The sequence below is a fragment of the Odocoileus virginianus genome, chromosome 32 (genome assembly GCF_023699985.2).
Source record: "Odocoileus virginianus isolate 20LAN1187 ecotype Illinois chromosome 32, Ovbor_1.2, whole genome shotgun sequence".
NCBI classification, from domain to species: domain Eukaryota; kingdom Metazoa; phylum Chordata; class Mammalia; order Artiodactyla; family Cervidae; genus Odocoileus; species Odocoileus virginianus.
In genome coordinates this window covers 33,583,873-33,599,905 of record NC_069705.1, presented here as the reverse complement: position 1 = coordinate 33,599,905, position 16,033 = coordinate 33,583,873, and the positions used below count along the sequence as shown (strand labels likewise).

At 36.5% G+C, this 16,033-nt stretch overlaps 1 long non-coding RNA gene across 1 annotated transcript in view; it reads right to left on the bottom strand.

The window, feature by feature from the left end:
* LOC139032544 (uncharacterized) overlaps nt 1-16,033 on the bottom strand; it is a 376,189-nt gene that overhangs the window by 79,385 nt on the left and 280,771 nt on the right. The window lies entirely within an intron of this gene.

Below are 16,033 nucleotides of genomic sequence, written 5' to 3'. Positions count from 1 at the left end.
TAAAAGAGTTAAGAAAGAGAGTCTGGGAAATTGTGGGGGTATTTTCATTTATATAAAATGCAGTATGAAATTTACATCCTCCCTTTTCCACTCATTGGAAAACAGTTAAAATTTTGGGCACATAGTAGTGATTATTCCTCATGACTTCCCTTCAACTCACACCTTACTCAAATGTCTCATCTCTAGTTCTCACTTGTAAAACCATTTTCACTTCTGACTCTATATTTATTAATCCTACCCTGAAGAGAGCACATGGAGAAAAAACCCACTAAGGCAAATGACTGACCCAGTTATTGGCTGAATAAATGAAAACAGAAAGAGAAATTAGAAACTCCAAAATTATGCCTTAACTTAAAGCAGAATAAATTATAATATTTCTCCTTGTGAAATAAAATAATGAATTGAGAAATAAGGAACTTTTTCTGTTTACAATAAGAGATATACAATATTGATGGCAATAATCTCATTGAGGTTCTCATAAAATTAACAGATCTTCAAAATGCTAGTTTGATGCCCATTACTGGTAAATTGCCATTCTGAGATTTCCAAGGCAGCATCATCCACCTGAGCCTCTTGGAGAGCCTGCTCTGTGTGAAGCCAGCTGCCATGAAAGAAGTCCAAATCCCTGGGACCAAAACACTGAGAAGTCCGGGTCAGCCACGTTGAAAAGCCATGCTGAAAGAGAGATGCCACCCCAGCTCACATGTCAGAGACATGAAAAAAAGAGCTTTCAGAAGAGTCCATCCCCACCAGTTGTCTCACTGTCACCTCAAGAGGGACCCCCAGTGAGAACCATCTGCCTAATTCCAAACTGCTAAACTGTAAGAAATTATAATAAATTGTAATCTTAAGGTATTAATGATCTCTCTTCAATAAATTAGGAACATCAGTTTGAAGGAGTATGATATCCTACTGATAGTGTGATTAGCTGACTAGAGTGACAATCTACATGGGATGACTAACTACGGTGGACTGGCCAGATCTCACTGAAATAATTCAGAGGACAGCCAGATGTATAGACCTGGCCCTGCTTATTAGTCACTAACTGATACCCTTAAGACATCCATATATTTCCAGTGCAGTCTTGATGAAAATACTCCCCTCCCCAGTTTTAAGTTTGCAAATTCCTTTTAAGAAGTGAATTTTTGTCTTAATTCTCATTCAATTATCCAATAGTTCTGGATTCTTCATCCTGCTGCCCTCATCTGCACGTGGGCATATTCTCTATATTTATAAGTGCTGCAATCTGTGTGTGGTTTCCCAGGTGGCTTAATGGTAAAGAATCCACCTGCCACGTGAGAAACTGCAAGAAACCTGGGTTTGATCCCTGGATTGGGAAGATTCCAGGAGGAGGAAATGACAACTTACTCCAGTAATCTTGCCTGGAGAATCCCAGGGACAAAGGAGCCTGGCGGGCTACAGTCTATAGGGTTGCACAGAGTCAGGCAAAACTGTGCATGTTCACACACCACCTATGTGCATCACTGCAACCAGGCTAATAATGCCTTCAGTCCACATGAAAAGCTTGGGCATTAACCTATTTCAGCCTCAATTTTGTCCTCACTGCTTACAAATACTTTTTGCTAATTAATTAAAGTATTCTTTAGCTTGGCTAATAAATTGCATGTTTATGTTCTGTTTCTATGATTAGATTACAAAGCCACTGAAGATAAAAACCATTTCATACCTTTTAAAAACCCTGGTGTATGTGAACATGGTTGATTACAAAACAAATACAACAATCAATAATGAAAAAGAATTACAATTAGATATTTATATGCCTTCCTTTTTGACTTGCTTAGGTAAGAATTGAACTGAATTGATTCCTATGTGTTTTCAACTCCTTTTCTAGGTCTCATAGTGGGTAAATAATATTTTTACTGAATATAATTATGCACCATTCTTAAACATAAACACATTAACTGCTATGCAGTATGACTATATATGTATGTAAGTTTTATAATCTTAAAATTTGGTTAGTATATTCATTTCTATTTTTAATTGTATTAGTTTAACCACTCTTGTTTCTTTTACTTAAGAAAGGGTGAAAATCTTTAACTTCATTTGTGAGTCTTCATGCACTTCAAGTACTAGTCTGAACTGATAACAACACCATAGGTGTAACTGAGTCGATTAACTGCCTATCAAATTTGGTTAAAGTGCGAATGTTTATAGTGTCTACTGGCCAGGAAACTTGAGCTGTTCCCCAGAAGAAAATAACTACTAAGACTATGCAATTTTGATATATTTTTACGATGCCAGATATTTGCTTTATAACCTTAAGTTTCTGTGTTTACCTGAATCCATAGAAGAAACAGATTTTTAAACTTAGAAATATTTCTGAGAAACAAATTATTTAACTTTGCTGAAGAAAATAAATTATAATAATATAATAATGATTCTACCAAAACCCCAGGCACCATTTCTCAGGAAAAAACAAGATCTCACTGTTCTCCCTAACTTGAGGAAGAGCATTCAGGTCCCCATCTCAGCAACACTTAATGCTTATTCTTTTTGCAAAAGAATGTAAAAGAAGAATAATCAATCAAAAATGACAACAGAAAAATTACATATATTACTTTCATTTTTTAAAGTATGGTAATTTTAAGATGATATTTAGAACATGTAAGTTATAGAGAAAGACAGTTCACCAGACTCCAAAAGTAGACACTATCTAATGATGCAAATATTATCCTGGATAACTGTGGCTTTAGTTTTCAACATTAGCTATTTTTCTCATATTCAAAAGAGTTCCAATATAGCAAAGCCTATGCAGTCCAACTGATTACTCATTTCCTCTTCCTGCTTAATATGGTGAGTATTAAATAAGAAATCGACAAAAAATATGCATTTTATAGAATATTGTGAAATATATTATGAGGATATTGCCTAAACCCTTCATTTTACCTTGCTAATTCATCTGAAATCCAATGTTTGCATTAAGTACACTTATCTTTTCTTCTCTGGACTTCTGTAGTAGCTTCCTAATAGCTGTCAGTGTGTATCATCACAAAAACCCTGCCAGGCTCCTCTGTCCATGGGATTTTCCAGTCATGAATACTGGAGTGGGTCACCATGCCCTCCTCACAGAAGTACAAAAACAATGAGTCACATATATGGGTGTTCTTTATATCTCACCTTAAGCAAACATCCATTTATGATAAAAACCCTCCAGAAAGCAGGCATAGAAGGAACCATACCTCAACATAATAAAACTCATATATGATAAACCCACAGCAAACATTATCCTCACTGGTGAAAAACTGAAAGTGTTTCCCCTAAAGTCAGGAAGAAGACAGGGGTGCCCACTCTCACCACTACTATTCAACATAGTTTTTGAAGTTTTAGCAACAGCAATCAGAGAAGAAAAAGAAATAAAAGGAATCCAGATTGGAAAAGAAAAAGTAAAACTCTCACTGTTTGCAGATGACATGATCCTCTACACAGAAAACCCTAAAGAATCCACCAGAAAATTACTAGAACTAATCAATGAATATAGTGAAGTTGCAGGATATAAAATCCAAACACAGAAATCCCTTGCATTCCTATACACTAACAATGAGAAAACAGATAAATTAAGGAAACAATTCCATTCACCATTGCAATGAAAAGAATAAAATACTTAGGAATAAATCTACCTAAAGAAACAAAAGACCTATATATAGAAAACTGTAAAACACTGATTAAAGAAATCAAAGATGACACAAACAGATGGAGAAATACACCATGTTCATGGGTCAAAAGAATAAATATAGTGAAAATGAGTATACTATCTAAAGCAACCTATAGATTCAATGCAATCCCTATCAAGCTACCAACAGTATTTTTCACAGAACTAGAACAAATAATTTCAAAATTTGTATGGAAATACAAAAAAAATATCAAATAGCTAAAGAAATCTTGAGAAAGAAGAATGGAACTGGAGGAATCAACCTGCCTGACTTCAGACTACACTACAAAGCTACATTCATCAAGACAGTATGGTATTGGCACAAAGACAGAAATACAGATCAATGGAACACAATAGAGAGCCAAGAAATTAATCCACATACCTATGGACACCTTATCTTTGACAAAGGAGGCAAGAATATACAATGGAGAAAAGACAATCTCTTTAACAGTGGTGCTGGGAAAACTGGTCAACCACTTGTAAAAGAATGAAATTAGAACACTTTCTAACACCATACACAAAAATAAACCCAAAATAGATTAAAGATCTAAATGTAAGACCGAAAACTATAAAACTCCTAGAGGAAAACATAGGCAAAACAGCCTCTAACATAAATCACAGTAGGATCCTCTAAGACCCACCTCCCAGAGTAATGGAAAATAAAAGCAAAAATAAACAAATGGGACCTAATTAAACTTTAAAAGCTTTTGCACAGTGAAGGAAACTATAAACAAGGTGAAAAGACAGCCTTTAGAATGGGAAAAAATAATAGCAAATGAAGCAACTGACAAAGAATTAATCTCAAAAATATACAAGCAGCTCCTGTAGCTCAATATCTTAAAAATAAATGGCCCAATCAAAAAATGGGCCAAGGAACTAAACAGACATTTCTCCAAAGAAGACATACAGATGGCTAACAAACACATGAAAAGATGCTCAACATCATTCATTATCAGAGAAATGAAAATCAAAACCACAAGGAGGTACTATGTCATGCCTTTCAGAATGGCTGCTATCAAAAGTCTACAAGGAATAAATGCTGGAGAGGGTGCAGAGAAATGGGAACCCTCTTACACTATTGATGGGAATGCAAACTAGTACAGCCACTATGGAGAAGTGTGGAGATTCCTGAAGAAATAGAACAGCCATCTGATCCAGCAATCCCACTGCTGGGCATACACACCAAGAAAATCAGAATTGAAAGAGACACATGGATCCCAGTGTTCATCATAGCACCATTTACAATAGCTAGGTCATGGAAGAAACCTAGATGTCCACTGTAGACTAATAGATAAGAAATCTGCAATAAATAAACACAATGTAATATTACTCAGCTATTAGAAAGAATGCATTTCAATCAGTTCTAATGAGATGGATGAAAATGGAGCCTATTATACAGAGTGAAGTAAGTCAGAAAGCAAAACACCAATACAGTATATTAATGCATATATATGGAATTTAGAAAGATTGTAATGATGATCCTATATGTGAGACAGCAAAGAGACACAGAGATAAAGAACAGACTTTTGGACTCTGCGGGAGAAGTTGAGGGTGGGATGATTTGAGAGAACAGCATTGAAATATGTATATTACCATATGTGAAACAGATTGCCAGTCCAGGTTGGATGCATGAGACAGGGTGCTCAGGGCTGGTGCACTGGGACGATCCTGAGGGATGGGATGTGGAGGGAGGTGGGAGGGGGGTTTCAGGTGGGGCACACATGTACATGTGTGACTGATTCATGTCGATGTATGGAAAAAATCACTACAAGATTGTAAAGTAATTAACCTTCAATTAAAATAAATACATTAAAAAAAATATGAGTGCCTGATTAGCTTTTTAAGATTTCTAATGCAAAGTCACACCATGTTTTTCTCTATATTTTGAATAAGATATTTCCAAGTTGATTGTCAATCACATCTCTGATATAAATATTCTGCTTATTATTGCAAAAATCCATATTTAATGTTTGGCATATTAATTTTCAATTTGGTTAATAAAACTAATTTATTCAGAACATTTGATAAAAGAAACAGTGATAACTTTGCCACCCATGATAACTTTTTAAAAGTTAAGTAAGACTAAGCATTTGGGCTGAGGCTTAATAATCCTAAGTCTAAGGCTCCCCAGTCCATGGGGATTCTCCAAATGAGAATACTAGAGGGATCGAACCCAGGTCTCCCGCATTGCAGTCAGATTCTTTACTGTCTGAGACACCAGGAAAGCCCAAGAATGCTGGAGTGGGTAGCTTTCCTTTCTCCAGGGGAATTTCCCCATCTAGGAGCCCAACTGGGGTCTCCTGCATTGCAGGCAGATTCTCTACCAGCTGAGCTATCAGGGAAGCCCATATGAAAAAGATCATAGCATTATCTTAAAAAATCAATATTTTGGAGGAAGATATTCTCCAAGATACTTCTGTAACTCTTCCTCAATTCCTTAAAGATCTGTTCCCCTAACTTCCAGATTCTCACTGTGCAGGGAGGGAGATGGGGATGATGGAGTAGCAGGAAGCAGAGCTCGCCTCCCACCATGAACACAGCAAAAATATATCTATATGTGAAGCAATTCCCACTGGAAACAAACTGGAAACCAGCAGAAAGGCCATTTTACAACCTAAAATATAAGGTAGGAAGGGAAGAGGAGCTATCCGGTCAGTACCTGTCCTATCACAGGACACAGAAGAGAAATAAATTTTCTTAGGTATGGAGTTTGCATTTATATTACAGGATAAAAGAGCAGAAGCCTTACTTTCTATCAAAGAACTCCCCTGTGAATACCAGGGGACCCCAAATCCCTGACATTAATTCCATGCTCCTACGTGGAATAACTAGGCTTTAGCAAATTATTATCAAATGGAGTGGTAACCAATGTAATAAGTTCTATATTCTTCATTATTGCAACAATCTTGATTACTTGGTTCAGTTAGTAGAAGGAACTGTGTGAAAGCAAAGTAAAGGCAGACATAAGATACGGAGGGAAGGAAAGTGACATTCCAGAACACAGTAAGAGACATTTGGAGCAGCAAAACTTTTAAAAACAAGCAAAAATAATCAGTGCTATTCAAACAGAGTAATTATCATCACGTAAACTTATTTATATAAGTCTAATTACACAATCTATATCTTATAATGTGTCATCTCAACATATAAGCTAAAAATACTAAATAATAATTCTTTATCTGAAATATATAAAAGGAATAAATACATTTTAAAGTTCTTTAATACTTCATAACATAATTCATAAAAATTAAACAGGGTGTGTGCTCAGTTGCTCAGTCTTGTCTGACTCTTTGCGACCCCATGAATTGTAGCCAGCCAGGCCCCTCTTTCCATGGACTTCTCCAGGAAAGAGTACTAGAGCAGGTTGCTATTTTCAACTCCAGTTGAATTTCACAATCAGGGATCAAACATACTCTCCTGCATCTCCTGCATTGGCAGGCATATTCTTTATACCATGCTATCTGGGAAGCCCTCAAAGTGTTTACAATGATGATTATATAATTCTCACTATAAATTATGAAAGGCAGAAGTAAGCACTGATATACTGAATCAAATCAATTCATATAGGCAAATGTTATTTAAGCAGATAGTTTTTCCAAACACTATTTATTCAGTCAATATAAATTACACTTATTGGAAAGCTCAAGACTGATTTTTTACAAGTTCTTGAAAGAAAATTGAATGTGCTGGGAATATTATATTTTAAATTCAAGAAAATGTTTGTTTGTGGCCTAAAAATGAACTCCATTTTTACTTTACCTAACTATAGCTTCCAAGTTTGATAAGTACATTTTTCAACAACACTTTTAAAAAACTTCATTGGAGACATTTGTTTTAAACATATCATCAGATTTTTGGACTTTCACTAGTTTATTTGACATTTTAAAAAGCATTCTCCCTATATTAATTGTTCTAAGATGCATTTGTTCAAATATGTTAATTTTTAAAATCACTTCTAAAATTATAAATGCATTGTATTTTCTAAGTATTTTAATATATACTCAATCAAAACCATACCTTTATGTTAATCCCTGAAAGTCTCCATTTTTCTTTCTCTGCTTTACTGAACACCCTGAAGCTTCTCAAAGGTGAAAATAAATAAAGGCTCAAATAATGAACAGTTTCCCAAGGCACATCTTGTCTTGATTTGGAATACTTTTAAAGAAGGCAAGAATAATCAGTCTCCACTCTGTTTATCAAAACACTGGAACTTTGCAGTTCATTTTAAAAATTTAAATGGTTAACTGATGGCATAGACTTTTTGTTTAAATTGGTAAAGTTCCTTTTACTCTCTGAATGGTTTGTTTTGACACACTCTCAGAAGACTTAATTTCAAGGCAAGTTTATGATCGATAATGGTTAAGATTTTATGATGAGTCTCTTTCCATGTCTAACTTTGTAAAAGATGGACACAAAGTTGACTGCATAAAAATTTTGGTAAAGTTTATTTATGTTCATTAAGATGTGATTCATTCCCTTTTTACAAGATTATTTAGACAAAGGGCAGTAAATTGAGGGTTTGTTTCAGTTTTACACACCAGAATCCATATTTAAACAAATACAGCACTATTTTATGTTCCTCATAAAATCAACATGGGAGGCCCAGAGTTCTTAAATCCCTTAATTATAGTAAAATTGAAATTATAGTGAAGAAAATAATGTCCAGTAAAGTGGGAAAGTTACACAAATGGAATCAATATAATCCCTAGGCTTCTTCAAATTGCTGTACTCAAAAATGCTTGAAACACAATGTATTTCTTGAGAACATGGACTCTATGGGTTAATAACCTCTTTGAGGCCAACTGAGTTGACTATTGAATAGATAACATCATTTTATATGGAAATAAAGTATTGAAGATAATTAAATGGGTATCTTCACAAGATATTATTCTAGGTGCTTGCTCATTTATTTATAGAATATATATATTAATATTTCCATAGGCACTGAAACAACTATGAGTGTAACTCAATAAGGGTTATTTTTTATCTTTTTAAAGTAGATCTATTCCTCACCTGTTGTTAATATTCAGGAATCTATGTTCTTAACAATTTCCCTCCCAAAAGATGGAAAGAAACAATTTGTGCTGATATCAGACAAATAACTAATATAAAGTGTAAAATTAAATTTTACCTAAGTAAAATTAATTTTCTCCATTTCCTTATAATTTTAATGTGGAATTTACTAAAAAATTTTAAATGACCCATATTAGCTCTATGTGTAGTTCACATTATGTTTCTAGTGGACACATGGCTCTGAAGCATTTATACTAAATGGCAATGATAACAATGCTGAATGGAAAAATCATAGTGGAGCAATACAAAAATTACACACATCCAATAAAAATACCTGTCAGTTTTTTAAGTTTCTTGTAAATGATAAGATCTCCTGAGGTCCCTATTTCATTTTCGCTGGAACCCAAGGGAACCACACTCATTATATCTGTCATGTGCAGTGACAGGTGTAGTTACAGCTACAAAAGAATCTTCTTTTATATCTCTATTTCCATGTTCGCAGAATGAAAACATTTTGCCTTTTATCTGGAAATTTGCCATTACTGAGCCTCAGGCCAAAAACTTAGTTTTATTTAACTTTTTAAAAGTTATCATGGGTGGCAAAATTATCACTGCTTCTTTTACTAAATATTCTGAATAAATTTATTTTATTAACCAAATTGAAAATTAAAACACAAAATAATCAATGTGGATAATAATTTTTTCAATAATTAGCAGAATATTTATATCAGAGATGTTATTGACAGTCAACTTGGAAAAAATATTATTCAAAACATAGAGAAAGACATGCTGTGACATTGCATTAGAAATCTTACAAAGCTATTCAGGCACACTTATTTACTTAAGGTGAGGTAAAAATATCACCCTTTGACTTAACTCATTGTTTTTGTACTTCTGTGAGGAGGGCATGGCAACCCACTCCAGTATTCATGCTTGGAAAATCCCATGGACAGAGGAGCCTGCTGGACTACAATCCATGGAGTCGCAAAGAGTAGGACATGACTGAAGTGATTGAGCAAGCAAGCAAGCCACAGTTTAGTAGCTTGCTGTGAGAAGCCAGGCCTAGAAACCGGGCTTCAGAGTGAGCTGTTGTGGAAGTAATTATGCCCTGGATCTCTTCAACACATGTCTAAGCCTAGAAACCCTACTTATTTTCTTCCATAATGAGAAGGTCCAAACCAGAAGTATTGGCTTGAGAAATCCCAAATTTCATTTTTTCTCATCTTAATATCATAGCTACAAAAGTTGTTTAGAGTTTTTTAAGTTATTCAGTTCCTATTGGGATTACAGAATTTACAAGAGAGAATGGACAAAGGTTCAGAAATATCAGGAGTATTTTATCCTATAGTGTCTGAAATATTACAAATAGGCAAAGAGGTAGATATTCATCAAAGAACTTAGGAATTACTATGGGTTATGAGACTAGCTACATGCACATTCTATACAGCTATTAATATTACAGTATAACCTATCTTTTGAGCATTCATTATGTGCTTTTCCTGGAAAATACATAGGTAAAAATCTAATTGTCAAATGTGTGTGTGTGTATGTATGTTAGCTGCTTAGACGTATCCGACTCTGCGACCCCATGGACCCACCAGGCTGCTCTGTCCATGGACTTCTCCAGGCATGAATACTGGAATGGGTTACCATTCTCTTCTCCAGGGGATCGTCCCAGCCAAAGGATCAAATCTGGGTCTCCTGCATTGCAGGCAGATTCTTTACTGTCTGAGTGACCAGAAAAGCCCCTCTAAAAGTCACACTTTTTATTTTCAGAAGCATGGCAGCTAACATACATTCAAATACTTTCCTAATCAAATTATTAAATGATAGGTAAAATGTAGCCCCTCCAAACCCCTTTGTAAGCCCATAACTTTGCTAACAAAATATAAACAAACTACAGAGATGAAAGCAAAGAGAAAATAATATGGTTCTGGGAGGTTAGAAAACAGAGCACTGATACTCATCCTGAGGGTTTCTGTTCTTTCATGAAGAATGAATGCCATGTTCACATCCCCCACTCCCATTTTATCATAACTGTAGAATATACTTAAAAAACAAAATGTTGTCATTTTAAAAATAGCATCTTTCAATAGGAACCTCTTAATATCAATGTCCACCAAGATAATAAATAGCCAGATGTAGAGTTTCTCGATGTCATCCTTTTGATTTTACACAAACTTAAAGACACCATGCAGCATTAATACAGCAACTTGCAATTCTGGTTTCATGAGAATATCTCTGAGCCTTCAGACACATAATTTGAAATCAACCGAGTCTCAGATGACATGGGGCCCTGTGTGTTAATCGATCCTATACAGATGATAATACTAAAAATGTGTAAAAATGATATATGGACACTAAAATCCATAGGTGTGAGCAGGATTAAGGAGGTAAGGGAGGTTATGGCATACAGAATCCAGTAACAAGAATCTGTTATCACTTCTAGGGCTAAGGTAATAAATAAGAAAACAATGTGGTTATATTCCCAGTTGGCACAGTGGTAAAAAATCCTCTGGCCAATGCAGGAGATGCAAGAGATGCAGGTTGGATCCCTGGGTCAGGAAGATCCCCTGGAGAAGGAAACAGCAACATACTCCAGTATCCTTGCATGGAAAATCCCATGGATGGAGGAGCCTGGTGGGCTACACGGTCCAGGAAGCCACAAGAGCTGGACTTGACTGAGCAACTGAGCACATACAAAGAAAAGTTTAAGTTCTGTGGGAACTTAAACTTGGTGGGACGCTACCACCAAATCCAAGGTCATGAAGAAGGGAGGGAACAGGAAAGACAGGCCTGACCTATTCTACCTTCAGTCTTCCAGTTTCTTGCTATAAACTCCACTAACTGAACCAGCCAATAAACTTACTCAAGTTTTGTGTCTCTTTTTATTAGCAGAGGGATGACTGAACTATGAAAATGTGTGACGTGTTTTTATCCTTTAATAATGCAAATGGAAATATTATGAACACTGTTTATGTTATTAGGTTCAAAATAGACAAGATAATTTAAGAGACCATGTCTTCTATTTAGTCAATTACAGCCTAATCTGTTGGCATGCAGTCATCAAAAACACTGAGGATCAAGGACAGAAACAAATCAGTGTTCTTCTTTGTAAATACTGTGCTACATTGAATGAAGTAGCACATTTTGTTTTCTTTTATGTAAAATCCAAATCATAAAATTAGAAGGCCAAGATGACAAATGTCCTATGCCACACAGAACAATGCATTTTTTAGCATCTATGATTATATATATTAGATAAGGAGTTTGTGGTATTCCATCAGTAAAAATTTATGCTGGAATGTATTAAAAATTTACAAGGCACAGTAGGTATAATGAGGTTATAAAAATGAGTAAAATGTGGTCCCTTTTCTCAAGGATTTTATTCGAGGGGGAATAATACACATTCAATAATGTAAGACACCACGTAAATGCTGAAAGAGATATATGGTCCTCCCCTACTACTTGCAAGGGATTGGTTCTAGCACCTCTGTGGATACAAAAATTCCTGGATGCTCAGGTTTCCTATATAAAATGGCATAGTATTTGCATATAACCTACACATATTATCCCCTATACTTTAAATCATTTGTACTTCTAATACCTAATACAATGTAAGCACTATATAAAATGTTGTAAGTGTAATAATGCAAGTGCTATGTAAATAATTGCCAGTGAATATGAACAGAATATTCATGATCTGCTTTTTGGAACTCTTTAGAAAACTGATTTGAATATTTTTGATCTGCCCTTGGTTGAACTTGCAGACCCAGACCCTGCAAATATGGAGGGCCTACTGTAATCACACTGCTGGTAGAAGCACATAGTAAGGTAACTTATTTTTGAATGGAAATATCCTGAGAGGCTTTTACTTTGGTGTGAATGGAAACTTCAAACCCTTACCCTGACTCCGTCTCCTAAACACTTCAGATCCCAAGTGAGTATCTTCTGCTCCCTTAAGTCATTTTTGGACCAGCTTTTGGAAAGCCTGCCTTACTCACCCCAAACTGTCTCACTGTATGAGTGACAACACTCTTTATGTCCTCTCAGTGTGTGTGTGACATCACCAGTCTGGACATTTGGAACTAATCTTTTTTTTTTAATTAATTATTTTACTTTACAATACTGCATTGGTTTTGCCATACATTGACTTGAATCCACCATGAGTGAACATGTGTTCCCCATCCTGAACACTCCTCCCACCTGCCTCCCCATCCCATCCCTCTGGGTCATCCCATTGCATCAGCCCCGAGCACCTTGTATCATGCATCAAACCTGGACTGGTGATTCATTTCACATATGATATTTTACATGTTTCAATGCCATTCTCCCATATCATCCCACCCTCGCCCTCTCCCACAGAGTCCAAAGGACTGTTCGATACATCTGTGTCTCTTTTGCTGTCTAGCATACAGGGTTATCATTACCTTCTTTCTAAATTCCATATATATGCGTGAGTATACTGTATTGGTGTTTATCTTTCTGGCTTATTTCATTCTGTATAATGGGCTCCAATTTCATCCATCTCATTATAATTGACTCAAATGTGTTCTTTTTAATGGCTGAGTAATATTCCATTGTGCATACACATCTACTGATGAAGTTTGTCATTGTATATAGGCATAGTTCATGTCACCTAAAAACAAGTTCCCTGATCAGAGTTCACCATCAATTCAGTTCAGTTGCTCAGTCATGTCTGACACTTTGTGACTCCATGAATCACAGCACGCCAGGCCTCCCTGTCCATGATCAACTCCTGGAGTTTACTCAAACTCATGTCCATCGAGTCGGTGATGCCATCCAGCCATCTCATCCTCTCTTGTCCCCTTCTCCTCCTGCCCCCAATTCCTCCCAGCATCAGGGTCTTTTCCAATGAGTCAACTCTTCGCATGAGGTGGCCAAAGGATTGGAGTTTCAGCTTCAGCATCAGTCCTTCAAATAAACACCCAGGACTGATCTCCTTTAGGATGGACTGGTTGGATCTCCTTGCAGTTCAAGGGACTCTCAAGAGTCTTCTCCAACACCACAGTTCAAAAGCATCAATTCTTCGGCACTCACCCTTCTTCACAGTCCAACTCTCACATTCATAAGTGACCACTGGAAAAACCATAGCCTTGACTAGATGGACCTTTATTGGCAAAGTAATGTCTCTGCTTTTTAATATCTAACACTATAGGCAGGAATCTCTTACAAGAAATGGAGTAGCCATCATGGTCAACAAAAGAATCCAAAATGCAGTACTTGGATGCAATCTCAAAAGCGACAGAATGATCTCTGTTTGTTTCCAAGGCAAACCATTCAATGTCATAGTAATCCAAGCCTAGCCCCAACCAGTAATGCTGAAGAAGTTGAAGTTGAACAGTTCTATGAAGACCTACAAGACCTTTTAGAACTAACACCCAGAAAAGATGATCTTTTCATTATAGGGGACTGGAATGAAAAAGTAGGAAGTCAAGAAACACCTGGAGTAACAGGCAAATTTGGCCTGGGAGTACAGAATGAAGCAGGGCAAAGGCTAATCAAGTTTTGCCAAGAGAACGCACTGGTCATAGCAAACACCCTCTTCCAACAACACAAGAGAATACTCTACACATGGACATCACCAGATGGTCAACACTGAAATCAGATTGATTATATTCTTTGCAGCCAAAGATGAAGAAGCTCTATACAGTCAGCAAAAACAAGGCTGGGAGCTGACTGAAGCTCAGATCATTAACTCCTTATTGCCAAATGCAGACTTAAATTGAAGAAAGTAGGGAAAATCACTAGACCATTCAGGTATAACCTAAATCAAATCCCTTATGACTATACAGTGGAAGTGAGAAATAGATTTAAGGGATTAGATCTGAGAGACAGAGTGCCTGATGAACTATGGATGGAGGTTCATGACGTTGTACAGGAGACAGGGATCAAGACCATCCCCATGGAAAAGAAATGCAAAAAAGCAAAATGGCTATCTGAGGAGGTCTTGCAAATAGCTGTGAAAAGAAGAGAAGCAGAAAGGAAAGGAGAAAAGGAAAGATATTCCCATTTGAATGCAGAGTTCCAAAGAATAGGCAGGAGAGATAAGAAAGCCTTCCTCAGCAATCAATGCAAAGAAATAGAGGAAAACAATAGAATGGGAAAAACTAGAGATCTCTTCAAAAAAATTAGAGATACCAAAGGAACATTTCATGCAAAGATGGGTGCAATAAGGGACAGAAATGGTATGGACGTAACAGAAGCAGAAGATATTAAGAAGAAATGGCATGAATACACAGAACTGTACAAAAAAGATCTTCATGACCCAGATTATCACAATGGTGTAATCACTCACCTAGAGCCAGACATACTGGAATGTGAAGTCAAGTGGGCCTTAGAAAGCATCACTACGAACAAAGCTAGTGGAGGTGATGGAATTCCAGTTGAGCTATTTCAAATCCTGAAAGATGATGCTGTGAGAGTGCTGCACTCAATATGCCAGCAAATTTGGAAAACTAAGCAGTGGCCACAGGACTGGAAAAGGTCAGTTTTCATTCCAATCCCAAAGAAAGGCAACGCCAAAGAATGCTCAAACTACCACACAATTGCACTCATCTCACACGCTAGCAAAGTAATGCTCAAAATTCTCCAAGACAGGCTTCAGCAATACGTGAACTGTGAACTTCCAGATAGATGTTCAAGCTGGTTTTAGAAAAGGCAGAGGAACCAGAGATCAAATTGCCAACATCCGATGGATCATCAAAAAAGCAAGAGAGTTCCAGAAAAACATCTATTTCTGCTTTATTGACTATGCCAAAGCCTTTGACTGTGTGGATCACAACAAACTGTGGAAAATTCTGAAAGAAATCGGAATACCAGACCACCTTACCTGCCTCTTGAGAAACCTATATGCAGGTCAGAAAGCAACAGTTAGAACTGGACATGGAAGAACAGATTGGTTCCAAATCAGGAAAGGAGTACATCAAGGCTGTATACTGTCACCCTGCTTATTTAACTTATATGCAGAGTACATCATGAGAAACACTGAGCTGGAAGAAGCAGAAGCTGTAATCAAGATTGCTGGGAGAAATATCAATAGCCTCAGATATGCAGATGACACCACCCTTATGGCAGAAAGTGAAGAACTAAAAAGCATCTTGATGAAAGTGAAGGAAAAGCGTGAAAAAGTTGGCTTAAAGCTCAACATTCATAAAACTAAGATCATGGCATCTGGTCCCATCACTTCATGGGAAATAGATGGGGAAACAGTGTCAGACGTTATTTTTTTGGGCTCCAAAATCACTGCAGATGGTGATTGCAGCCATGAAATTAAGATGCTTACTCCTTGGAAGGAGATCACCATAATAATGCCATAATAATGAAAAC